This window comes from Amblyomma maculatum, chromosome 8, assembly GCF_055883805.1.
Source record: "Amblyomma maculatum isolate TAMU_Amacu chromosome 8, ASM5588380v1, whole genome shotgun sequence".
Classification (NCBI taxonomy): domain Eukaryota; kingdom Metazoa; phylum Arthropoda; class Arachnida; order Ixodida; family Ixodidae; genus Amblyomma; species Amblyomma maculatum.
The window spans coordinates 53,022,819-53,048,893 of NC_139351.1; the positions used below are offsets into that span (position 1 = coordinate 53,022,819).

Here is a 26,075-nt window from a genome sequence, read left to right on the forward strand (position 1 = left end):
CCTTGTCCAGCGCGACCCTTTGATCGTGTCGGCATCGACCTCTATGGCCCCTTTCAATCTTCGACATCAGGCAACCGCTGGATAATAGTCGCCATGGATCACCTCACTCGATACGTGGAGACTGCAGCCCTGCCTACAGCTAGTGCTCGTGACGTCGCCTCCTTCGTCCTACGTCACTTCGTTCTACGTCACGGGGCTCTTCGTAAACTTCTCAGTGATCGCGGCCGCGTCTTCCTATCTCAAGTGGTCAACGAGCTGTTGGAAGCTTCCCAAACAAAACATCGAACCACCACAGCTTACCATCCCCAAATCAACGGCCTCACAGAAATGTTTAATCGAACGCTTGGTGACATGCTCGCCATGTACGTTTCTTCTGACGCGTCTAATTGGGATCAGGTGCTTCCGTACATCACCTATGCCTATAAAACAGCGTCTCAGGCAACGACTGGATTTTCCCCATTCTTTCTTTTATACGGTCGTGAGCCTTCCTGTCTACTGTACACCATACTTCCTTACCACTCCGACAGTTCAGAGTACAGTTCTCTTTCTGCTGTTACCCGTAATGCTGAGCAGTGCCGTCAGCTGGGGCGCTCATTCACATCGGACATTCAAGATCTTCGCCGACATGAGAGCGCTCACGGAAAGCCCGCTTCTGACTTTCCTACCAACACCCTCGTTTGGCTGTGTGTTCCGGCTGATTCCAAATTCTCTGCAAAGTACAATGGCCCTTATCGTGTATTAAAGCGTACATCACCAGTTAACTACGTCGTGCAGCCAGCAACGCCTTCTTGAGAACACCGTCGCCGCGGGCGAGAAGTTGTTCACGTCAGTCCACTCAAGCCTTACTACGACCCCCTTGTCATACCCTCGCCCTAAGTCGCCAGGATGGCTCCGTCTTTCCGCCGGGGCAATTGTAAGGAAGATGATACAGCGCCGAAGCTAACGACGATGAAGACACCGATCAGCTGGCGCGTGCACTGACAGCTCGGACCGTCTTGTTCGGACGATATTGTGCCTCGATCTACGATCGCCTTGTGTCACCGGTCGCCGTCTTCAGTCCTCCGAATAATCCCCAATAAACCCCTCTTCAATAGCAATATAACGTTAATAATTCAGAGAGACTTAACATTATCATGTTCTGCTGCATGACAGTCCGCAGGTAACTGAGCCAAACCGTCCCCGTTTTTTATTCCTGTTTAGAGAAGAGGAGAACCGTAGAAGGGCCATATTGAATGTATGTATTATGCGGAGGTGAACGCTATGACCTAGGTGAATAATATCACCTCTCCTAACTCCCAAGGCGCTGTGAAATGGAAATGACATCTTAAGAACATATTTTACCCATATTCAAAAGTAATAATTTGATCTGTGTTTAACAAACTGTCGCGCTAAAGAAACCCCAAATCCTCGAAACATTCTTTTCACCAGTTATTTTTTCGCCCTCACAAGAATGAGAGTCTGGCTAAAAACGGGACTTCATGCATTCGAGCGGAGTTCCAGCCATCATTGCGCAAAGCGTGTTTGAGCTGGGCAAAAAACTTTATTCCGGGGCGAAGGCACTCTTCCAAAATAGGACTGGTGCTCTTGAACGCATTTTGTTCTTAGCAATTGCTTTTTGAGTCTAGACGCATTTAAACTTTAAAATATTGTCGACAGAAATCGCCCGACACGGTTCTCAATAAGCAAGAAAGTGACAGACTCGGCGTTACTGCGACTGAAGTGTTATAGCACGTCTCTTGCCTGGTACGCATAGCAAGTCCAAATAATTGGAAAAAATAAACTGATTTTAACGTTATAATTTAGACTAAATTGTAGGTATTATGATTAGTGACGGCGAGAAAGCCGAATACGGTGGAGAAGACGAGAGTTCGACACTTGCTTACTTCGAGAGTGCTTACTCCAAGTGAATGATTAATTCGAAAGATTAGCATGGAGTACACAAGATAGACAAGCTACAAAGAAAACAAAACTACATGACAGATCAGGCACATTATTTGTGAGGCGGAAACACTCTCATGAAAAAACGTTAGGAGAAGCCGATAACATCGGTACAAGCAAACCACGGGCAGACATAATTTGTATTCAAGGACTGCAATTTCAGGGCGTAGTTCGATTACTCATAGAATACTGACGCCCATTGCAGTCAAAGTTGGGATGTAATAGGCTTCCTTAAGCTCTAGTATGAAATGCCTTTCTTGTGCGTATAGAACAGTGGTATTCTCAAATTCTGGCATAAATCCCTTACGCTTTCCTAATCTTTTGCAACTCCGGCAATCGTCAGCCAGGTTAGAGCGGTTCTTGACCAAGAGATTTCTTGTGCTGCATGAGGTGAATATTTAACCATCGGCGAGTTTGTCCAACGTAAGCGCAGCCACAAGTCATGCAAATGTTGTATACAACATTTTGCAGCATTCAGTATATCAGTTTACATTCCTGCTGCAAAATACTCTACTGGCGAAAGGGAATGTATCATCCGACTGTTCTTTTGGACAGCGCACACAGACGGCATAGTTTTGGGGGGTGGAGAAAGCGACGTGCACATTGTAACGTCCACCTACTTTTTGATCATTGTCACGTTCTATGTGCGTACTATATTATGGCAACATTTTGTTTTTCGCACTGACATTGTTTACAGCCCGTGTGGAAGCTATTGTGATAAGCGAGGCTCTCGAAGAGGCTTGAGAGGGCGGCTTCGGCGAACACCGACGCTTTCATCTTTAGCAACGTGTTCATGAAAAGCTATTTTAGCGTTTACAGAGATGAGTTTACGAGGGCCTACCTCAGACAAGATAATGCAGACCCATACTACATGTATTTGAACAGAGTTAAATAGTAATTCTTCAGCAGTTTTGAGCTTATGGAAGCGAAACGCAACGTGATTAGAAAGAGGTGGGAATTTAAGTATAAAAGCTGGAGCTTTATCTGTTTTTGAAGTTTCAATTTGAAGGACAGCCCAGTACTATTTTCTTTGAACACTATTAAATTGTCAATATCATGACTGTTCATGTTCTGTTTTTGGTAACGCAGGAAAGTCATGTACATACCATAATATACGAGTATGACGGCTACTGAACATGTTGGTTGCATCGCATAAAGGTTCACTGCAGATAAAAGGACAGCAAAACAAGGATGAACACGGATAATACGTCTCAGCACTGCAAGTATTGCAAATATTGAAAGCGTAACGATGTGTGCCAAATTGTGAGAACACCCCCTTTAGGAAACCTTTTACATTGGAGAATCAATTAACACATGTGCTCCAAATCTCTGTCACCATAACAAGTCTTTAAATTGCATTCCGTGACAAGTAATATTTCGAGTGCAGTTCTTTCTACTTACCTTTGTCGGTTCCCGTCTGTTTCTCCGTCGCTATGAGGTTAAACATGGCGGCCAACTCATTAGAACATAGCTACAGCATTGAAAAGTATTCGATAGCTACCGCATGACCACCCATAAAATGTAGTGGACCACATGGTCTAGCATGCGTGAAGACATAAATCCAGAAAGCCACGTGACCGGCCACCCTTCCGCTTGTGTGAGTTTTAACATTCTGATAAGTTCATTGATGAGGCGTCTAGTATTTTCTTTGCATCTTCCCTCTCTAGTGCTCTTAATGCTATTTTTCCAAATACACATATATCAGTTATGCGTGCGCGCTTCTGTCATGCACACGTCTTTTGTGCCACGTTCATTTATTTTGTGGCCAGCGATTGGAGAATGGCTGCTCAGAAACGCGTTCCTGGTTTCAATACGAGGGCATTATCTGGGTACAAGAGCAGCTAAAAAGAAACAAAAAGTTGTCTTGGTAGATGTAATTGAAAAGCGACGGCTCACCCCTTGAATGGTCTTTGCATTCATTATAAGACAATAGGCTAGCGATAATGCGAATAAATCTAAACGTCCGCTCATTTATTCTACAGAGCTAATATGGGACAATGAAGCGAAGGCTCACGAATCAAGGAGGATGACCAATTATTCACGCCCCTTTTCTTTTCATGCCTCTCAATATTGGACTCTAAAGCGCACGTTTTTTTGTTATTTTTAATCCCCACCTATCCGCACACCACCTACAGCTACCACGCCCTGGTGTTGTCTTGGTAGCTCCGGTAGTTTCCGTAGTCCTCTGATTTCCCCTGTGCTTGCAGAGCTTGTCGCCCCTTTGCACTGCCTGTTACCGATCTCACCCCAAGAGACCAATCTCGCTTCGTGGATGAATTTTCTCACTATACGCAGACCTCTATTTCTTTCTTTCCCGTGACGTCAGTCGGGGCTTCTCTACACGCCCTAACTGTAAACTAGCGCTTTTCTTTGTTCCTAATTGGAGATTTATTGCGCGATTGGGCTTAGATGTACTTTGTGGGACGAATCGCGTTACCAGACTAGAACGCAATTTACAAAATGAGGGCACACTAGTTGGAAGATTTTCTCAAACTAAGACTTATCCCCTGCCAGCGTGCGTCGCCTTTTTCGCCATCCATATTGATTGACGGCTGCTAAACGTATTATATGAACGGAATAAGTTGGCAGAATACCAAACTCGCCTGTTGAACCCCCCCCCCCTCTTCCGTCATAACAAACAAGTCGTTGGCGTACAGGTTATTGGTGCGATTGCAATGTCTGTGTTGCAGATGGGTTGCGCTTGTGGATAACTTCTGAGCAAGGACCAAGGGTAGGAAATGCTAAAGCTATAATAATTGCTTCAATGAAATATGGATTGTGTCGGGTCTACAGATAGAAAGGAGCAACAGGAGAGAGGAAAGAAAGGGCCCAGGTAGCACAGAATGTGGGGCCCCAGTAGGTCCGATGTAGGCAAGTGGGGCTGGGGCAACGATCATAAAACCTGCATCGGTCCCCGATGGGGCAAATGTGGGCAAGCCCCATTTGGGCTTGCCCCTGTTCCTCCTGCATGGCTCCCATAGCGGCGTTGCTCGGGCTAGTGCAGAGCACATTCCTGCATCCAGACCGCAAGGGTCCTTTGTCGGATATTTGAGGGCAATCCAACCTAAATGTGGGCTCTTTATGGGAAAGCCCTCATAGATCCGAAATGAGGCCGCCCCCATGAAATCTTTGTGGGACCTACTTCGGCCGTAGTGGGGCAAAAAAATGGAAATGGCCACATGCTGCCCCAATCGGCCCCTTGTAGGTTACTTGAGGGCAGGCAAAATATGAATAGGAGCTCAATTTGGGCAAGCCCTCGTGAAGCCCGAATGAAGCAGCCTTAGCTAAACCGCTTTAGGTCCCACATAGGCTGTAATGAGGCTAGAATGCGGGCGTGCCTGCATGGTACCAAAATTGCTCCTTTGTGGGAAATATGAAGGCACGTGCAACCGCAGGTGGGCTCTAGGTTCAAAAACAACACCCAGCCCAACTGGGGCTGCCCACACCAAACTGCTGTAGGTCCCACATCGGCCGCAATGGGACTAGAAGGCGTGTGTGCAATTGTGTAATGATTCTTTCCAACCTTTATTTGTATTAGATGCTGTCCTATATTACTATTATAGATGATTTGTACAACAGTTGTTGCCATGTTTAGTCGGTTACAAATATTACGTGGCTTTAGTTCTCGCGCTCATGCAAATTGCGCTAAAAATACGAAAACATACTTATTGTTAACTGTTGCTCCTAATGTGGTTGCTTAGGATAGCCTGCAACACTGCACAAAATTACTGTTCAGAACACACATCTCCATAGCCTAGATAAGATGTGCAAGAAGTCATTTAGGCTAGATTAATGTTAAGAATTATTGTAAAATTTATTATTGTGGCTGTTTAGAAAGGGCAGACATGCATAAAATAATTACTTATTTATATGCATAAATAATGATTGGAAAAACTTGGACAAGGGCTTCCCATCATTTTCCTACATCGGACCCCTATGAGAATAATGTGGGCAAGCCCAAGTGCGGCTTCCGCTATAGAGCTCGCATCGGTCCTATGTCATTATCTGAGGCCTAATCTCTCCAAAGTAGGACCATCGTGGGAAGTTGGCGGGATGTGCCCTTTGGCAATGCGGGAAAAATGTGGGCAGCGGCTGCCTGCATCGGTCCCTAGTGGGGCCCATCGGGGCTTTGTCGACAGCCCCCTTCAGGCCTACGTCGGCCTCTCTTGCAGCACCCACATTGAGCCCACCGGGTAGTCGTGTATTGCCTACATTGGACCCACCAGGGGCCCTCTTTCATAGCCCACTTTGTGCTACCTGGGGGAAGGAAGGGGTGCCCATAGGAGCATTGAGATCCCAAAAAAAGCAACTTGCGCAAACGTTTGGTTTCGTGGAACACACTTTGACGTCCCATGAATTATTATGCGATCACAGTGTAGGATAAATACAACGACAGAATCAAGGTAATGGTATTGCCCTCTCAAGGCCACCGTTGTTAAATAACATATGAAAGTACCAGATTTCACGTTTTCGTGTTTGAAAAGCGATCTGCAGTGTTAATTTGCTTTCAAGGAATTCGCTTGAAAACCTTATTCACTAGGCTCCCAAGCAGCACATCACCATTGGGCCATCGGTGTTCCAATGTTGGAATGCAAGGGTATCAGTTTCAGGCCTACATTTCCTCTAGGGGAAATTACTACTTTTTCTTACACTGTAGCATCGTTCATGCTATCACTGATCCAGTGTTGAGCCATTATGGCAGTACCGATATGCGTTTACTATTGGTGTATCCAGTCATACCCCCTTTATGATAACCTCGATAATATATTGGCATTGCCCAGGTTGGGAAAACAGTGGTTTTCCTATCAACAGGAAAACAGTGGTTATCATATCAATGGCTGTTCCATTCATGTCCCATGATAAACCTGCGCATTTCACAGGCATTTTCAATTTTCGCAGAAGTATATCCTGATGGTGGTGCGACTAAATTTTCCTATTCGAGAGCGTAAGGAGGGAAGACAGTTAAATCTCCACTCACTGCTAAACCTTTAAGTTTTGAATTTCGATCGCAACCAGTACAGGAACCTTTTTATTCACATGCAACTAGGACGCACTGATACAAAGAAGCAGCAAAGCTTTCAGAAAAAAGGTTTATTTCACTCGTGGATACATTTTTCCTGTGCCTGCTGGCACAACACGCACTGGGGGGGGGGGGGAAGGATCAGCTACTGGCTATTTCTTTACAATGTCAACATTAAAATTTCCAGTGTATATTTATTCAAAATTGTATGCCTATCTCGTATTATTATCCAGCTGCACGCGATTCAATGAAGCCCAGTACTTATAAGAGACCGTTCGTTATGTTTAAAATGCATGAAGACCTCATGAGACGTGGCTTGTGTCGTCCAGGGAGGTTGGGCTACGCCGCGTGACCCAGTGGTTTAGATGTTCTGTAGGGATGGGAACAGGGTCTGGCTGGACAGGATGCACAGCGTCAGCAAACCAGTTACTCCTGCGCCTTCGGGATCTAAAAAATCAGGCAAACATTTGAAGATGAAAGCCTGGGAATTAGAAGCAGCCGTTCCTCGCTTTCACTGTGGCATCTGCACGAAAAAATTTATACCCCGTAGAAATCTGATCAATTGTTAAAATGCACAAGAAAAAAAGGAGGAGAATACAGGTCACTTCGAAAAAAGGTGACATGCTGCAAACATTAAAAATCAGTTAAATATTAATCTTAAAATGTGAGAAAGCTCTTTCATAAAAATCTGCTATGGGCTACTGCTGCGACTTCTAATTTTTTACGTTGGTTGATATGCTGTGTTTAATGATGTCGTGGTGACATTGTAGTCGGCTGGAAATCTGCAACAGCGCCTTGACAAGAGGTGGACAAGAATGGCAGTGGAACTCTGCTCCGATAGAAGAGTATTTGCTTTTACCCTGTTGAGTTGTTTCTAGCTGTAAAATCTCAGATATCTTCAGAAATATTTACAGCAAAGTGATATTTATCTCCTCGTACAAACCGACGGAAAGGCTGTGAAAAAAGACAGAAACAAGATAGAAAATTGCAGCAATACGTGCGTAATGTAAAAAAATTACAAGGGTTCAAATCGGCTGAACCGAATGTAGAGCGAGAGCATTAGCTTCGGGTGACCAAGCAGTCTTCTTCCTGTTCGTCTTCTTCTTCTCTTTCTTCGTTTTCTTTACCTTCTTCTTTGCCTTCTTTTTCTTCTGCGCTTTTCCCATCTACTTCTTCGTTGTCTTCTTAGTTTTTCTTTTTCTTCTTCCTTTTCGTCTTCTCCTTCTTCGTCTTCATTTTTTTCGCCTTGTTTTCTTCTTCGCCTTCTTCTTCGTCTTCTTATTTTTTCTTGTTCTTGTTGTTCGTCGTCGTCGTTTTCTTTTTCTTCTTCTTCCGCTTCTTCTTCTCGTAGTTACGCATCTTCACGACGTAGCTGCAGACACCCGTGGTCTTGAAAACTTACCAAAGTGCAGCGTTCGCTACAAAAAAAGTGATCATTCTTTGACATTTTAGGAATTCGAATCTACGCTATTAAAAAAAATGAACTTTTGCCTGGTACCTAATATATCTTATTTTAACTCCCAATGCGACACACACACACACAAACAATACAATATATATATATATACATATATATACATATATATATATATATATATAGCATAAGTAAATAGACGTACTTGGTTGCTAGAGGTTACATACAAGTGAAAAATTGCTTCATACTGTTTCCAAGTTTATTTGTAGTCGACGTTTCGTGTAGTCTTGAGAAAGGCAGGGCTCCTGCCGAAACGTCGACTACAAATAAACTTGGAAACAGTATGAAGCAATTTTTCACTTGTATATATATATATATATATATATATATATATATATATATATATATATATTGTAACGAGTACAAGGCAGCGATCACTGATCGGAATAGTTCCACGCGCTACACTCCGTTTCGTCCTCTTTGTCCTCTTTTCTTCTTTGTCCTCTTTTCAGAGAGGCACGCGGCATTACCCCCCCTCTTCGAAAGCGGCGACTCGACGCTGGGAATGTCCTCAGATTATGCACACAGGAGAAGCAGGGAACACAAAGCCACACACGCGCAAAAGATCACTGCCTCTCATAATATGGTTTCATCCGCACTACATGAACAGTTTCAGCACTTGAGCGCCGCCGTGTTGAAGGTCGTTGGCTCTGAGTAACAACTTCGTAAGTCACGTTACTAAGACGCCGAATGACCTCGTATGGCCCAAAGTAACGGCGAAGTAGTTTCTCGGAGAGTCCTCGACGGCGCACTGGTGTCCACACCCATACAAGATCGCCAGGTTGGTAGTGAACGTCTCGGTGTCGGAGGTTGTACCGACGGACATCGCGATGTTGTTGTTGTTGAATACGGCATCGTGCGAGCTGGCGCGCTTCATCGGCCCGCTGTAGAAATATGTCGACGTCTGCATAGGCGTTGGTGACATCGTCGCCATGACTTATGGGTAGCATAGTGTCCAACATTGTGGTGACCGGACGACCGTGGACTAGCTGGAATGGCGCAAGACGCGTCGTCTCCTCTTAAGCCGTATTGTATGCAAAAGTTGCATACGGAAGGACTTCATCCCACGTGCGATGCTCAACGTCGACGTGCATGGAAATCATGTCTGCAAACGTTCTATGAGGCGTTCAGTCAGTCCGTTTGTTTGAGGATGGTAAGCAGTAGTCCTACGATGACTTGTGCGGGTAAGACTGAAAAGAGCCTGCATTAGTTCAGCCGTAAAGGCTGTACCGCGGTCAGTGATAATAACCAATGGGGCACCGTGGCGCAGTACGATGGTCTTAAGAAAAAACTGGGCTACTTCTGCAGCAGTTGCACGGGAAAGTGCCTGTGTCTCGGCGTATCGCGTTAAGTAATCCGTCGCCACTACTATCCATCTGTGCCCTGATGCGGACGCTGGGAAAGGGCCCAGAAGATCCATACCCACTTGCTGGAAAGGGCCTGTTGGCGGAGGTATCGGCTGAAGGAGCCCTGCAGGCTTCAGCGGAGGTGTCTTTCGCCGCTGGCAATCTCGGCATGTTCTCACGTAGTGCTGGACTGAAGGCAGCAACTTAGGCCAATAGTACTTTTGTCGAATGTGTGCTAGTGTTCGCGTGACGCCTAAATGTCCAGCCAAAGGCTCATCGTGGCATGCGTGCAGGATTTCTGGCCTGAGGTCGGACGGCACAACGGGAACAAAGGTTTCCTTGTTGTGCTGAAAGTTTCTCTTATATAGGACGCCATTGCGAATGCTGTAGGAGGATAAACCCTGTGCGAAAGCACGTGGGACAGACACATCAAGGCCTTCGAGATGCTCAATAAGCGGGCGTAAACCGGGGTCAGCCCGTTGACGCTGGGCCATGTCGGTGGTCGTGAAGACAGCAAGAAACGGGAAGTCATCGTCTTCTCGGTCGGGAGGGGCAGCATCAACTGGTGCACGAGACAAGCAATCGGCGTCGCTGTGCTTACGGCCGCTCTTGTATACAACCGTAATGTCGTATTCTAGGAGACGGAGGCTCCACCTTGCAAGCCGTCCAGAGGGGTCTTTGAGGTTGGCTAGCCAGCATAACGAATGGTGGTCGCTCACAGCCCTAAAAGGTCGGCCGTAAATATAGGGTCGGAACTTAGTTATGGCCCAAACTACCGCGAGACATTCCTTTTCCGTGGTTTAGTAGTTTGTCTCTGCTTTTGAAAGAGAGCGACGTGCGTAAGCGATACCTTTCTCAGTGCCATTTTACCACTGAATCAGAACGGCACCGAGTCCAAAATTACTGGCATCGGTATGGATATCCGCAGCGGCGTTTTCGTCAAAATGGGCAAGTATAAGGGCGGCCTGCAGTCGCCGGCGCAACTCGTTTAAAGCATCCTCTTGATCATCTTGCCACGCAAAAGGAGCATTGTATCGGGTAAGACGCGGAAGAGGCTCGGCAATCACTGCAAAATTCTCTACAAAACGCCTGTAATCGGCACAAAGCCCCTAAAACCTTCTAATGGACTTTTTGTCGGTTGGGCCCGGAAAAGTTTTCACAGCAGCAGTCTTGTCAGGATGTGGTTTCACGCCCTCAGAACTAATAACATGGCCAAGAAAGCGGAGCTCCTGGAATCCGAAATGGCATTTCTGTGGTTTTATAGTCAGTTGGGCTGAACGCAGTGCCTGTAGTACCATTCGCAGTCGGTCAAGGTGCTCCTCAAAACTAGCCGCGAAAATGACGACATCGTCGAGATACACTAAGCACGTTTGCCACTTCAGTCCAGAGAGAACGGTGTCCAACATTCGCTGGAAGGTTGCTGGTATAGAACAGAGACCGAAAGGAAGCACTTTAAATTCATAAAGGCCGTCAGGGGTGACGAACGCTGTTTTTTTTCTGTCCCTTTCGTCCACTTCTATCTGCCAGTAGCCATTCTTCAGGTCAAGCGACGAGAAATATTTGGCATTGCTTAACCGGTCCAATGCGTCGTCGATACGTGGGAGCGGGTATACGTCCCGTTTCGTTACCTGATTTAACTTTCGACAATCGACGCAAAAACGCAAGGTGTTGTCTTTTTTCTTCACCAACACTACAGGCGAAGCCCAGGGGCTGGTAGACGGCTGTACCACGTCATCGGTAAGCATTTCCTGCACCTCTCGTTCCGTTGACGACACTCGGGATGGGTGTTGGGAAATCGGCCTGGTCTCCGCGTCAACCATAATGCGATGTTTGGCTACTGGGGTACGCCCAACTTTCGAAGACGTTGCAAAGCATCCAGCAAATTCCTGAAGGAGGTCTAGGAGTCGCTGCCGCCCAACCACCGACAGATTGGCATTAATGTCCACAGTTGATAGAATGTCGGGTGCATTACATCTGGCTGGCGACGGCGGCGCCAGAGTACAGATGTTCCCTGGCTCAATAAAGTCGGCAACATACGCGATGGCCGTTCTTTTCGCAATGTACTGAAACTCGGTCCCGAAATTCGTAATCCAGAGCTTCGCACAACCGTCCCGTAAGCGAACAAGTCCTCTTGCAGCGCAGATCCCTTTCTCAAGAAGCAAGCCCACGTTCGTCTCTGCCAGTACGTCTCGGTCGCCTGGTGAGTCGCTTTCTACCAAGACCATAGTGCTGCACCGTGGCTGGACCGTAACGTCAGCAGCTGTAATACGTAAGGCGGACGTTGATGAACCGTCGACGCTAGATCTCGCAATGGCTTGGCTCGGCGAAAATGTCACTCGTGATTCTTGCTAATTAATTATCGCACCATTAGCCTTAAGAAGTCCAGGCCGAGTATGACGTCTCGCGAACAGTGGGTAAGTACAACAAAGTCGCAAACATAAACAAATCCGTCAATTGCAACTCTCGCAACGCATCTTCCAGCCGGGGTAATAAGGTGTCCCCCTGCAGTGCGGATCTGAGGCCCAGTCCACTCTGTTAAAACTTTCTTCAATTTCCTGGCTAACCCACTGCTCATAACTGAATAGTCCGCCCCCGTATCAACTAAAGCTGTAATGAGACAATCGTCGATAGAAACCGGTATGTCCGAAACTGCGCACTCAGGATCATCGTTATATGTCGCCGTTTGATAGCCGTTATCTTGTACTAAACTTGATGGAGGATGTTCGGCACTTCGCTCGTCAGCGGCCTCACCTCCGCAGGTCGCTGTTCCTAGTTTTCCCGAAGCCTCGGGGAGCGGGGGCTCGTCGAGCGGCTAGTGCGGTATGTAGAGGGCCGTGGACTTGGAGAACGATAACGGGAGGAGATAATGACGCGGGACCCGTATTGTGGGACGTCCGGAGGATTCGTATGCGTCGACAGGTACTCCTCGATTTCGGGTGGTCGTTCACCACTCTGAGGACATCGTGCACGCGGATGGAAGCCACGAAGTCCGGCGCGGCGGTACGGACAGAACCTTAACATGTGACCGGCCTCACCACAGTGGTAACAAAGAGGCTGATTGTCAGGAGCACGCCAGACGTCAGTCCTTCGAAATCGTGCCTCGGCTAGAAGAGGAGGATGGCGTGGGCTTGGATCAAGAGTAGGGCGTTCACTCTGGCTCTGGGAGAGCCGTACCCACTATGGTGCTGGTTTGGATACGGCACAGTGGGGTTTCCTCTTGGAGGATCACAGAGGTTATGCTGATGAAGCACGGCCGCGTACGTTGGCACACTCGGTGGCGGTGGCGGCACACCAGGCACAGACGGTTCCGGGACGGCTTGCCTCACTTCTTCGCGAACGACCTCCGCTAGTGATGGAAGCCTCAACGACGATGTTAGACCCTGTAGCTGAACACGTCTCAGCTCTTCTCTGACCACAGATCGAATAAGCTCCCTTAAGGCATCATCAGAACCGTTGAAGCCGGAACCGTAGACGACCGGTGACATGGCGGACACGTTACGGTTATAGTGCTGAGCCCTGTGTCGAAGTGTTGGTTCTATCGTGGTGGCCTCCGCTAGAAGCTCTGATGCCGTACCAAGTGGATTGCGCACAAGCCCAGCAAATAGTTCTTGCTTCACCCCGCGCATTAGGTGGCGCACTTTCTTCTCCTCTGACATATTTGGATCAGAACGCCTAAAAAGGCGGATCATGTCCTCATAGAACATTCCAATGCTCTCGTTTGGGGCTTGGATACGAGATTTCAGCGCCGACTCCGCACGCTCTGTTCGGCCGTTGGCGGTGTAGGTCGCCAACAGCTGGCGACGAAAGAGGTCCAATGTTGATAGTGTCGTTTCGTGGTTCACGAACCACGTCCGCGCTGAATCTTCGAGAGCAAAGTAGACATTATAGAGCTTCCTTTGCTCATCCCAGCCGTTGTAATTGGCGACCCGTTCGAATTGGTCCAGCCAGTCTTCAGCGTCTCATAAAGCTCGCCATGGAAAGACGGTGGCGTTCGAGACTGGAGGACGACGAACTGGGGTGAAGACTGTCCGTTAGCAGCAATGTTTGTGTTGGATCTACGCATGTTGGCCACAGGCGTGCAGGAAAGAGGCCCGAACTCTAGCGACTGACCTCGAAGCTGCAACTGCGATGAACCGGTGTCAAATCCGTGGTGGCTCTCGGTTGCCCTTGAGGGGTTGCACTCAGCAAAAAGGGAAATCGTACCCGGCTGCTCCACCAGAAAATGTAACGAGTACAAGGCAGCGATCACTGATCGGGACAATTCCACGCGCTACACTCAATTTCGTCCTCTTTGTCCTCTTTTCAGAGAGGCACGCGGCAATATATATATATATATATATATATATATATATATATATATATATATATATATATATATATATACCGGGTGTCCCAGCTAACTTGAACCAAGGGATACAAAATGATACATTTGAGGTAGGTCAGTGAAACCAATTGCATTCAACTGCCAGCCTCCTTGCGCACTACAGGCAATGTTTTGTTTTGCAATGACCTAATTAAGTAATTATGTTAATTTTTCTAATTAAAAAAAATAGACCTTAGACCAAACATGTGAATTGGAAACTTGTAGAGCACCTTCAGAAACCCCCATTCGATTAATTGCGATAAAGAAAGTCTCACGTGTATCTTTTTTTCCGGGCTCAAAAGAAAACCCGCGAAATAAAAATAATACCACGTGACTAGCGCATTTAAGCGCCGCGATTGTGGTGCTCTCAGTCGTGGTTTGAGCGAACGAAATTAGCGGCGGCCGTGTCTTGGCCCCGTTAAAGCGGCAGGCCGATATGCCTGCAATGGCTTCTTCGCCCGCGTCAGACAGCCGGCCCACGTGACGATGCAAGTAGCGGCGAGAGCGGCGAGCCGACACCACAGAATGCTAACAAGGCCTGCTTCTCTCCCATCAGCGAACGTCACGACAAACGGATGAGCGATACGGTATCAGCCACTGAATCTGAGCATACAGGCTTGGGTAAAGGGGCGAGATGACATCATGTGACTCGATTAAAATTATCGCTGCATCTTCATTTGCCGGTTCTTTATCGTCATCCGCTTGTCGTGATGTAAGCTGCTGCGGTGCGTAGGGCTGGCCAAGATCGCGGTGGCGACGGGAAAATCGCCAACATTTCTGCCTCCCGCTGCAACGGGAAAATCGGGTCACGGCCGCAGCTGATTTCGTTCGCTCAAACCACGACTGAGAGCAGCACAATCGCGGCGCTAAAATGCGCTAGTCACGTGGTATTATTTTTATTCGCGGGCTTTCTTTTGATACCGGAAAAAAAGATACACGTAAGACTTTCTTTATCGCAATTAATGGAATGGGGGTTTCTGAAGGTGCTCTACAAGTTTCCAATTCACATGTTTGGTCTAAAGTCGATATTTATTAAATTAGAAAAATTAACATAATTAGCCAATTAAGTAATTGCGAAACAAAAAATTGCCTGTAGTGCGCAAGCAGGCTGGTAGTTGTATGCAACTGATTTCACTGACCTACCTCAAATATATTATTTTGTAACCCTTGGTTCAAGTTAGCTGGGACACCCGGTATATATATACTTAGGTATATATATATATATATATATATGGGTATGTTCAGTAAAGAATGAAAATTGAAAAAATTAAGGTCCCATGACCATGTTCTGTTTTCAATGAAGTTTTTATATGTGGTGGGCAAATGTCTCGATAGAAAGGAATAAACCTTAGTTTTTCAAGACATGAAGTAGAGATTTCTCGGAAAAAAATTTATATATCACTACAGGTGGAAAACGCCGTTTTTGCCATTTCAAAACGTTGCACGTTTGGAGCCCGGTTGCATACACACTAAACATTTATCGTAAAATATTTTCTTATTGAATATGTTTGCGCAACTTGAACTAATAAAAACACTAAAAAGAAAGTGTTTAGCTGCAATATGATGTTTTATTAAAGAATCGCGAACATTGATTCAGGGGAAGCGCGCTGCACAAAAGTCAATTTCCAGCCATTTATAATGGCATAATGCTCCTAAATTTTTCCCCTGACACTCCTTGCCTGCAATATGGAGGTTATATTTTCTTTTTCAAGCAAAACGTGTAGTTGTAAGGCTGTAAAATTGTTTTCCATGGTGCTTCAAACGCTGCTGAAGTTCGAAAATGTCGAAAAACGAGAAAAATTACTTTTAATTTAAAAAACAAAACCACCTCTCCGATTTATTTTAAAATTTATTAGAACACTCCCAAATAAATTATATTTATAACGCTCTAAAAACGTGTTGCTTTATAATGTTTGAAATTATAAAAATAAATACAAATTTAGGTTATTGTTCTCATTCATTAGAATTTCTTGAAACTTTGCTCTTGGAAAGTGTCTTCTACAAAACTTCGACCTAGAAAAGGCTAGCTATATTTCTACATAATCAGCGGTGTAGTTTTCTAGAGGATAAGTGCGAATTCTTTGTGTTTTTAGCAATCATTCACACAAAAACTCGTGTTCGCTTTGAAAACGTGCATGACACTGGGGCATGTTTGACTCGTAGCATACTTTAGCTCGTAATTTTAGAGCTGAGTCATTTTGTGCTAGTCTAAATATGCGTTCAAGACGCACGTTACTGCAATAAAGATATCTTTACCGAGATGCCGCTGCTCATGACTGCATCCGCTCCGTAGGCGTACAACCCCCGGCGTGATCTCGGGTGTGATAGAACTATAGATAGAACCCCTTTTGCCGCCGCTGGGTTGGCAGTTAAGCTCGATCCCATCGCTCTCAGCTGCAAACCACCTCTTTTCCGAAGGCCTAACACATCTGTTTGAGCTATGGCCTTACACGTAGCCCAATGCATCCGTGAGCAGATGTTATCGGGCTTCGAATTCAGTGAGGTCGCTTTTTCTCTCAGGCTTCTCTGCACGCTGTAGAGCTCCCTCAGCGAGAGTGCTTGGCATATCACCTCATACGTACTGCATACGGCGTACACAAGACCAGGTTTTTTCACCGGTTTATAGCCAGTGAAGTGCGACAGGAAAATGCGCCCTGGGACCTGCGTTTGCTAACAACTATTATTCGAAACACACTTCAAAAGAGGTGAGCGTTTCGCACCATGAAGAACTATCCGAGGCAATTGCGCTGACTACTCAAAGACACACAAGAAGAAAATAGAAAGTGGACGAAATGTTCGCAGAGTAGTGGATCTCAATGGCGCGGCTCTCAGAAAAGTCCTTAGTCCCGAAGAAGCTCTCGGTGTGCGTGCTAGCGGCGTAATCTGTCGGAACAGTTACCGCCGCTACAAGGAAGACAGATAACATGCAAAGAGACGGAGTGGAAGTAGGCGAAGAATTCCGCCCAGAGCAGGTAATTGTGGAAAACGTAAACGCCAGTGTCAGTTTTTCTTCCAAACATTCGCCCTACAAAACCATTGAGAATTGTGAAGAAACGTCTAAGACTTTCCTATGCAAAGCAAAAGCAGCGAGATGTGACAAGACAACACACAGTCATCGCAAAAAATAAACCATTGGGTTGATGAGGATTTTGCAAACCGTGTGAAAAGAAATGTGCCTGCATTCTCATCGCGCCGAAGTTTTTTACCCTTTCGCAGTTAAGCTTTCCAGGGAAATCCGATCAGAGATAGAGGCAGCATATAATGTCCCCGGGACTTCTGTTGTACCAGTAGACGAGTGTGCGAATTTTAGTAGCTGGGAAAGCAACCTTCAGGCGCCTACAACCGATATTCATCATTTCAAGAACGTTGCCAGCTGCCGACACTACTACCATCCGCCCTGACTGTGAAAGATGCATCATACCTGAGGCAACAAGGTACATATTTCAAAAAGCGAGGAAGATGGCAGAGCAGGAAGACGTGTGGTCCACTTTCGAGAGATTCACTAGGTGTAAGCTACAGAGAGACGACATCACCGCGGTTTTAGAATATTACACCACGGATGAACTCGATTGCTCCAGACAAAGTCCGCCAATAAAGATGTGCGAATTAGGAAGGACGGGCAGAAAGAATGGGTAGCAAAACGTTTCATGACGGGGCCATTGCGAGAAACTTACCGCCTGTACAAGGTAGCTCACCCCGCCTCCGTTGATGGACTCACAAAATTCATATCTTTGCGTCCTAAATGGGTGAAGTGTGTGTTTGTGCGTGTTGCGTGAACTTTCAGTTGTGCCTCGTAGGACTGCGGAATGAGTACGGAAATTCCCTCTCACCGGAAGATGTGAGTCTCTGCGTATGCCAAGAACCTACTACACATTGCTTCCGATATGTGTGAGCCATATGAGTGAGCCGTCACCATCTGCGGCGAAGATATCAAATTACTCTAACCCGCGCCGCTATCATGGGTATCGCTTGTAGCCATTGCCGTAGTAGCAATCTCAGAAACGGCCACCTTGTATGCGCGAAGGAGACAGGAAGCTGGAGCGGTCGTGCATCGGTTAGAGCGCATAGCAATCAAAACCGCTAAATTTAACACTTTTGGCGAGATCCCCACAGATTTCTGTTATGTATGGAAATTCAAAAAATATTTTAAAAGTACAGTTATTCTCTATAAATAAATGATCTATTGCATACAAAAGCGCCCTATATAATGTAGAACTTACACAGTGCGGACACTTTTGACCGATGTTAAGCGGCTCCTAAAACATTATGCCAAAAAGTGAATTTGCTCCAATTTTAACATACAGTCATCGCAAAAAATAAACCATTGGGTTGATGAGGATTTTGCAAACCGTGTGAAAAGAAATGTGCCTGCATTCTCATCGCGCCGAAGTTTTTTACCCTTTCGCAGTTAAGCTTTTCAAGGGTAATACTACGAAATTCCCAGGAGTTCAGTCATGAGCTAGAGTGCAGAGTAGCAGGCCAGATTTGAATTTTTCCGGCCAGCCTCTCTGCCTTTTCCTTTCAATAAATCCATCTATATATCTATAATTGCAAACAATAAAATTCAGCACTTTTTCAGGGCATTGTAATTATGAGACACGTGGGATTATTCTGAAGAATGTTTTAAAAAAATTGAAGATCTTTTATTTAAATTCAAATCAAATTTGCTTTTTTTGATGTTTTTGAACCTCAGAATTTGAGGCGCCATGGAAAACAATTTTACAGCCTTACAACTGCACTTTTTCTTTGAAATAGAACATATAACCTCCATATTGCAGACAAACATTTTCAGTGGAAATATTAAGGAGCATAATGCCAGAATAGAGGGTTGAAATTTGACTTTTGTGCAGCGCACTGCTCCTGCATTAAAGTTCGCGATTTTTTAATAACAATTAAACACAATGCATCAAAACGCTTTAGTTTTAGTGTTTTTATTAGTAAAAGTTGCGGAAACGTATTCATTAAGAAAATAATTTGGCACAAACGTTTAGTGTGTATACAACCATGCTCCAAACTTGGAACGTTTTGAAATGGCAAAAACGGCGTTTCCACCTCTTGTGATATACGAAATTTTTTCGAGAAATTGAATGCAGATCTTCAAAACTAAGGTTCATTCCTTAGTGTCGAGACATATAAATATATATATATATATATATATATATATATATATATATATATATATATATATATATATATATATATATATATATATATGTATGAAGGAAAGAAGCCAACAATCGGCGAGGCCAAGGAAAGCGTTGGGGATGGTACTTTATGTCTTTTTTTTATGTTTACTTAGATAATCACAGAAATTAGTAATGTAATCTGTTAAGGGGAAAGATAATTAGACACAAAGTAGAAGAAAAAACAACGTGCCGATGGTGGGATCCGAACCCACGACCTCCGAATAACGCGTCCGGTGCTCTTCCAACTGAGCTACATCGGCCGCTGTCCCCCCTGCTACTTTCTTGGGTATTTATGTTGTCTGTATACGAACCTTGAGAGTGTTCACCAGCGCCACCCTCAGCCATAGCGGCGGACGTGGGACGTCCTTTGTTACCGCCAGCGTCACGTAGAACGTGATCAAGAGCGAGGGTGAAAGCTGTGCTAGAACCCTCTTACGCTACCTATGGCTTCAAGACTGCCAGAACCGAGACCCCCGTAAGCTACAAGCAGATCAATCAAGGGGAAATGAGGGTGCTCGTTATAATACATGAAGGAAAGAAGCCAACAGTCGGCGAGGCCAAGGAAAGCGTTGGGGATGGTACTTTATGTCTTTTTTTTAATGTTTACTTAGATAATCACAGAAATTAGTAATGTAATCTGTTAAGGGGAAAGATAATTAGACACAATGTAGAAGAAAAAACAACGTGCCGATGGTGGGATCCGAACCCACGACCTCCGAATAACGCGTCCGGTGCTCTTCCAACTGAGCTACATCGGCCGCTGTCCCCCCTGCTACTTTCTTGGGTATTTATGTTGTCTGTATACGAACCTTGAGAGTGTTCACCAGCGCCACCCTCAGCCATAGCGGCGGACGTGGGACGTCCTTTGTTACCGCCAGCGTCACGTAGAACGTGATCAAGAGCGAGGGTGAAAGCTGTGCTAGAACCCTCTTACGCTACCTATGGCTTCAAGACTGCCAGAACCGAGACCCCCGTAAGCTACAAGCAGATCAATCAAGGGGAAATGAGGGTGCTCGTTATAATACATGAAGGAAAGAAGCCAACAGTCGGCGAGGCCAAGGAAAGCGTTGGGGATGGTACTTTATGTCTTTTTTTTATTTAATGTTTTCTTAGATAATCACAGAAATTAGTAATGTAATCTGTTAAGGGGAAAGATAATTAGACACAAAGTAGAAGAAAAAACAACGTGCCGATGGTGGGATCCAAACCCACGACCTCCGAATAACGCGTCCGGTGCTCTTCCAACGGAGCTACATCGGCCGCTGTCCCCCCTGCTACTTTCTTGGGTATTTATGTTGTCTGTATACGAACCTTGAGAGTGTTCACCAGCGCCACCCTCAGCCATAGCGGCGGACGTGGGACGTCCTTTGTTACCGCCAGCGTCACGTAGAACGTGATCAAGAGCGAGGGTGAAAGCTGTGCTAGAACCCTCTTACGCTACCTATGGCTTCAAGACTGCTAGAACCGAGACCCCCGTAAGCTACAAGCAGATCAATCACGGGGAAATGAGGGTGCTCGTTATAATACATGAAGGAAAGAAGCCAACAGTCGGCGAGGCCAAGGAAAGCGTTGGGGATGGTACTTTATGTCTTTTTTTTTAATGTTTGCTTAGATAATCACAGAAATTAGTAATGTAATCTGTTAAGGGGAAAGATAATTAGACACAAAGTAGAAGAAAAAACAACGTGCCGATGGTGGGATCCGAACCCACGACCTCCGAATAACGCGTCCGGTGCTCTTCCAACTGAGCTACATCGGCCGCTGTCCCCCCTGCTACTTTCTTGGGTATTTATGTTGTCTGTATACGAACCTTGAGAGTGTTCACCAGCGCCACCCTCAGCCATAGCGGCGGACGTGGGACGTCCGCCGCTATGGAGAGAAAAGGGGCAAAAAGAGAAAGTGGAGAGCCGACGAATGTTACATACGCGTCGTGCTTCCACGAAGACGACACTACAAGCAAGACAAGTCTCTATCGAAGGAAAGTTCAGAATAACATAAAAAAAATAAAAAAATGTAATAAAAAAAAACAGAAAAAAAAAATTAAAAACAGACAACGCGAGCATGCACACCAGGACGGCCCGCTCCCCAGCGGTGCAGGTGTTCAAGAAACCGTTGGGATAAGAGTTATGTGTTCTGTGTTTTTTTTTTTGTTTCTCTCTTTCTCCGTCTTTGTTACATCACCAGCCAATAATCAACTGGAGCTTTTCGCCCTTTCTATCTATTCAGTAATGTTTGCTTCTCCAAAGACGGAGAGCGAGAATTCCTTCTCCCTTTCCTAACAGTGGCGTAATGTGCAGACGTATTCTCCATACTCAATTCTACCTTGAAGAAGGACGGTCCACCGTCCGAAACTGTTGGAATAAAATAGATAATCGGGAAAGTTATGTGACACCCTGTTTGAATTTAACTCTGGCCCATTAGTAACAAGCAATCCATGTCTATATATATATATATATATATATATATTCTACCTTGAAGAAGGACGGTCCACCGTCCGAAACTGATAGAATAAAATAGACAATCAGGAAAGTTGTGTGACATCCTGTTTGAATTTTCCTGGCCCAATAGCCAAAAGCAAACTATATATATATATATATATATATATATATATATATATATATATATATGAAGGAAAGAAGCCAACAGTCGGCGAGGCCAAGGAAAGCGTTGGGGATGGTCCTCTTACGTCTTTTTTTTTTAATGTTTGCTTAAATAATCACAGAAATGAGTAACGAATCTGTTTACGGGAAAGATCATTCAACGCAAAGTAGAAGAAAAAACAACGTGCCGATGGTGGGAACCGAACCCACGACCTCCGAATATCGCGTCCGGTGCTCTACCAACTGAGCTACATCGGCCGCTGTCCCCCCTGCTACTTGCTTGGGTATTTGTGTTGTCTATATACGAACGTTGAGAGTGTTCACCAGCGCCACCCTCAGCCATAGCGGCGGACGTAGAACGTCCTTTGTTACCGCCAGCGTCACGTAGAACGTGATCGAGAGCGAGGGCGAACGCTGTGCTAGAACCCTCTTACGCTACCTATGGCTTCAAGACTGCCAGAACCGAGACCCCCGTAAGCTACAAGCAGATCAATTAAGGGGAAATGAGGGTGCTCGTTATAATACATGAAGGAAAGAAGCCAACAGTCAGCGAGGCCAAGGAAAGCGTTGGGGATGGTCCTCTTACGTCTTTTTTTTTTTAATGTTTGCTTAAATAATCACAGAAATGAGTAACGAATCTGTTTACGGGAAAGATAATTAAACGCAAAGTAGAAGAAAAAACAACGTGCCGATGGTGGGAACCGAACCCACGACCTCCGAATATCGCGTCCGGTGCTCTACCAACTGAGCTACATCGGCAGCTGTCCCCCCTGCTACTTGCTTGGGTATCTGTGTTGTCTATATACGAACGTTGAGAGTGTTCACCAAAAAAAAAAAAAAAAAGACGTAAGAGGACCATCCCCAACGCTTTCCTTGGCCTCGCCGACTGTTGTCTTCTTACCTTCATGTATTATAACGAGCACCCTCATTTCCCCTTAATTGATCTGTATATATATATATATATATATATATTGGAGACAAGGGGTAACATGTCTACCTTTTTTGAACAGTTTCACTTTGTAAATGTAATTTCATGCAAAGGCGCTCGCCTAGGGGGCTAAATCCGCGGAATGCATGAACTTCAATGCAGCCTTGTTTTTTACAGCATAATTTAAAGCAAACAGAAACTTACGTCTCTGCTCATGCCGTAGCTCGGAAAAAGACATGATGAATTGAAAAATCCCATGTGACACCCTCCTGACAAAGCAGTTATGGGTTTCTCATTGAAAGAAAACTTAGAATAAGCTGAAGGTATGAATTGTACACCTGGAAGATTTTTTGTGCGCCTAAAACTGCCCACGTAAAAAAACAGTACGTAAGCATTACGCACCAATGTTCCTGTCCCCGCATATTTCAATCAATAGCGCGCTATCGATGGTTTCATGATTCGAATTTTCCCGCTTTGAAGCGCTCCTTGACAAGTGGCGTCATCAAGTAACAACAATGAGAAAGCCTTCTTTAGGTTTTGCTTTTGGTTTTATTTTTTCCGCCGTGCCGCGCCTGTCCAGATGACTTCCGGAGTCAGGTGATCGGCGCTCCGTGTTTACACCAAAGCGTGAGGTCGCGCGCTCCTGCTGCGCGGAAACGGCGCGGTTCAGCAGAAGTTGACACATCGGAGAGCTCTTTTTGGGATGCAAACAGCAACACTGATGACTCGCAAGACTAATTCAGTTCTTCAGACTTTAGCACTGACAGGGAAACTACATGAAACCGACCAGAAAAGTCGACAGCCATGCCTTGATTAGTTTCGGTTTCGCTCCCAAAACGTTCCGCTTTCGCTGTGCGCTGATCGAAAGCGATCACTGTTCTGAAGGTCACAACTGTTATCTGCAGAGTGACAGCGTCGTTTGGCAGTATTACTTGCCGCCGGTTGCTCAAGGAGACGCGTTTTCCGCTAGAGGACTAGGGGAATGCCAGAGGTCGACTTCGGGGTAGTCGACATCGATCACTGTTTTCTTTCCTAACTCAGCAAATACTTTACACAGAAAGCTAGAATTTTTCTGCTGTGTTTCATTGGTACCTCCTGTAAAAACGTATAATTTGAATTTTTTTTCAACTTTTTATTTGCTTCAAGAACTTTTGATGCGTCCGTGTGTTTGTTTTTTCTAATTAAAATATTTGTTGTTGTTTTTTCATCACTTATTCAATAAATACGTTGATTGTCACTAATACCATTGTGAAGAGAAATTCCTCTTCTACAAGTTGATACTAGACACTTCTGTACCAAGCAAGGTTTCTTGACAAAAATATAATGTCACCACCCAAAAACCACCCCTTTTTTCACGGATAGAAAAGTGTAAGGGAGATTCAATGCAAATTAGAACGCTCACCATTTCTGCGGCTACATTGCAGAAAAAAGTATTCCGAGCGGCTGCGGCGGATCAATTAGGGAAAACGACAAGGTTCCAACAGGTTCGAAATATTTGGCTTTAATGCCGCCGCTTATGACGAAAAGGCAATCATTTGCATGTGAACTAGCCTTAACTGGCCTGAGCATTGCAAGAGCAAGCGCTTATGATATCTAAGGAAGGAGCGGTGGATGACCGACGTGCTCCCCGACGCACCCGCTGGTAGATATACTGATATGGTCCATATTCTGAAGATCCGTCTCACCAAAGTCGAAAATTAAAATACTGACTATTCGTTCAGCGTTGTTTAGCGCCCCCCCCCCCCCCCCCCCCCTGTCAAGCTTGACAGTTCCAAAAAAGAGGTTATCAAGAAGTAGTCCCATTGTCTATTCCTGCTGAAAGAGTGCAAATGGCCCATATATATAGCATGTACTTCACGTATGACGAGATGAAAAGACGGGGTTGCTCACATATATGGTCTTCCAGGCATAGCTTTGAGCTGCGCTGGCGTTCTCACAACGCGTCAGATGAGACTTTTCATTTCCGCAGTTTGCGAACATCTCCAAATACAATGCGTTGAATCGAGCGACAATGAATCCTGCCTGAGAATGCAGGGAGACACACAGACGCGTTCATTTACACATACAACGAAAACTATTTACCTTTTGAATTACAAAAGGGGTCGTCGGCCAGAGATATTGCACAAACGTCTTGTTGCCCGTCCAAAAGGCAAGTGTAGAGGAAGGATCAGGCTTGCCCCTTAGTTTTGAGTCAATGTCGCGAGATAGCGGACGAAATGTCACAAAAAGTAGACATATTTTTTTGCAAATTCCCAAAAATGTCGCCACACTATAAACGTAAGGTTAGAGCAGTTGCTAATTATGGAAAATTGTATGCAGCGTGCGTATTACTCCTTTGAGTAGTAAACAAAATCAGTTTTTGATATTTACTTATACCAAAAAAGCCAGATGCATCCAAAATCCCAAGCCTAAAATTTGTTATGATAATGATAATGAAATATCTTATGATAATGACCTTTGTACTTAGGTAGCCAGAAAATTTTAAACAGCAAACTATTGTTTTCCACGGGGCAATTGAGCGTGGCCTTTGTTGGAGACTATTTTTGTATCCGACTCTAGAATTGTAATGCAGAGAGAGCGTTTGATGGTGCGTTTCGTCGGCTGAAATGCACTGTAGCTGAAGCGCATGGCTCCTGAGGTGCAGATGTCTCCGCGTCGAGGTGCAGGAAGTACGTATGTCAAACGAGGCATTTGTAGAACGGCTCTACATGAGTCAGACGAACGTGAGAAATACTCGTGCCGTTAATATTTCTGCTTTCTATATCCGGGGCCTTGGAGTATCGGCAGGTCTCGGAGGCTATCTTATCTTCATACAAATAGCGGGTAACGAGGGACGGCAGCGCATTCTCGCTAATTCTTGTGATTGTGGCGCTTCAGCTTTGTAGGGCACCACACCAGCACATAATGTGTTCAACCTCCGCCATTATGCAAGATGTACAGGTAATCGGGAAAGTGCGATGCAGTGACCACAGGATGGTGAGGTCCCGAATTAGTCAAAATCTGAAGAAGGAACGCAAAAAATTAGTAAGAAAGAAACCCATCAACGAAATAGCGGTAAGGGGGAGGGCAGAAGAGTTCAGGACCTCGCTACAGAATAGATATTCAGCTCTAAACGAGAATGGCGACATTACCCTAGAAGCAATGAACAATAATTTCAGTGATAAAATTACTGAATGTGCGGTAGAAGTAGGCGGTATGATAGTTAAAGAGGATACCAGTA

At 45.3% G+C, this 26,075-nt stretch overlaps 2 non-coding genes and 1 pseudogene across 2 annotated transcripts; 1 reads left to right on the forward strand and 2 right to left on the reverse strand.

Moving 5' to 3' along the window:
- Positions 1–16,401: 16,401 nt before the first annotated feature.
- On the forward strand, positions 16,402–18,033 carry LOC146181174 (uncharacterized; annotated as a pseudogene).
- A 4,079-nt stretch (positions 18,034–22,112) lies between these two features.
- TRNAS-CGA (transfer RNA serine (anticodon CGA)) lies at positions 22,113–22,185 on the reverse strand. Its single transcript has one exon. It is a non-coding gene; the product is annotated as a tRNA-Ser (tRNA).
- A 428-nt stretch (positions 22,186–22,613) lies between these two features.
- TRNAS-CGA (transfer RNA serine (anticodon CGA)) lies at positions 22,614–22,686 on the reverse strand. The gene has a single exon. It is a non-coding gene; the product is annotated as a tRNA-Ser (tRNA).
- Between the last annotated feature and the right edge of the window lie 3,389 nt (positions 22,687–26,075).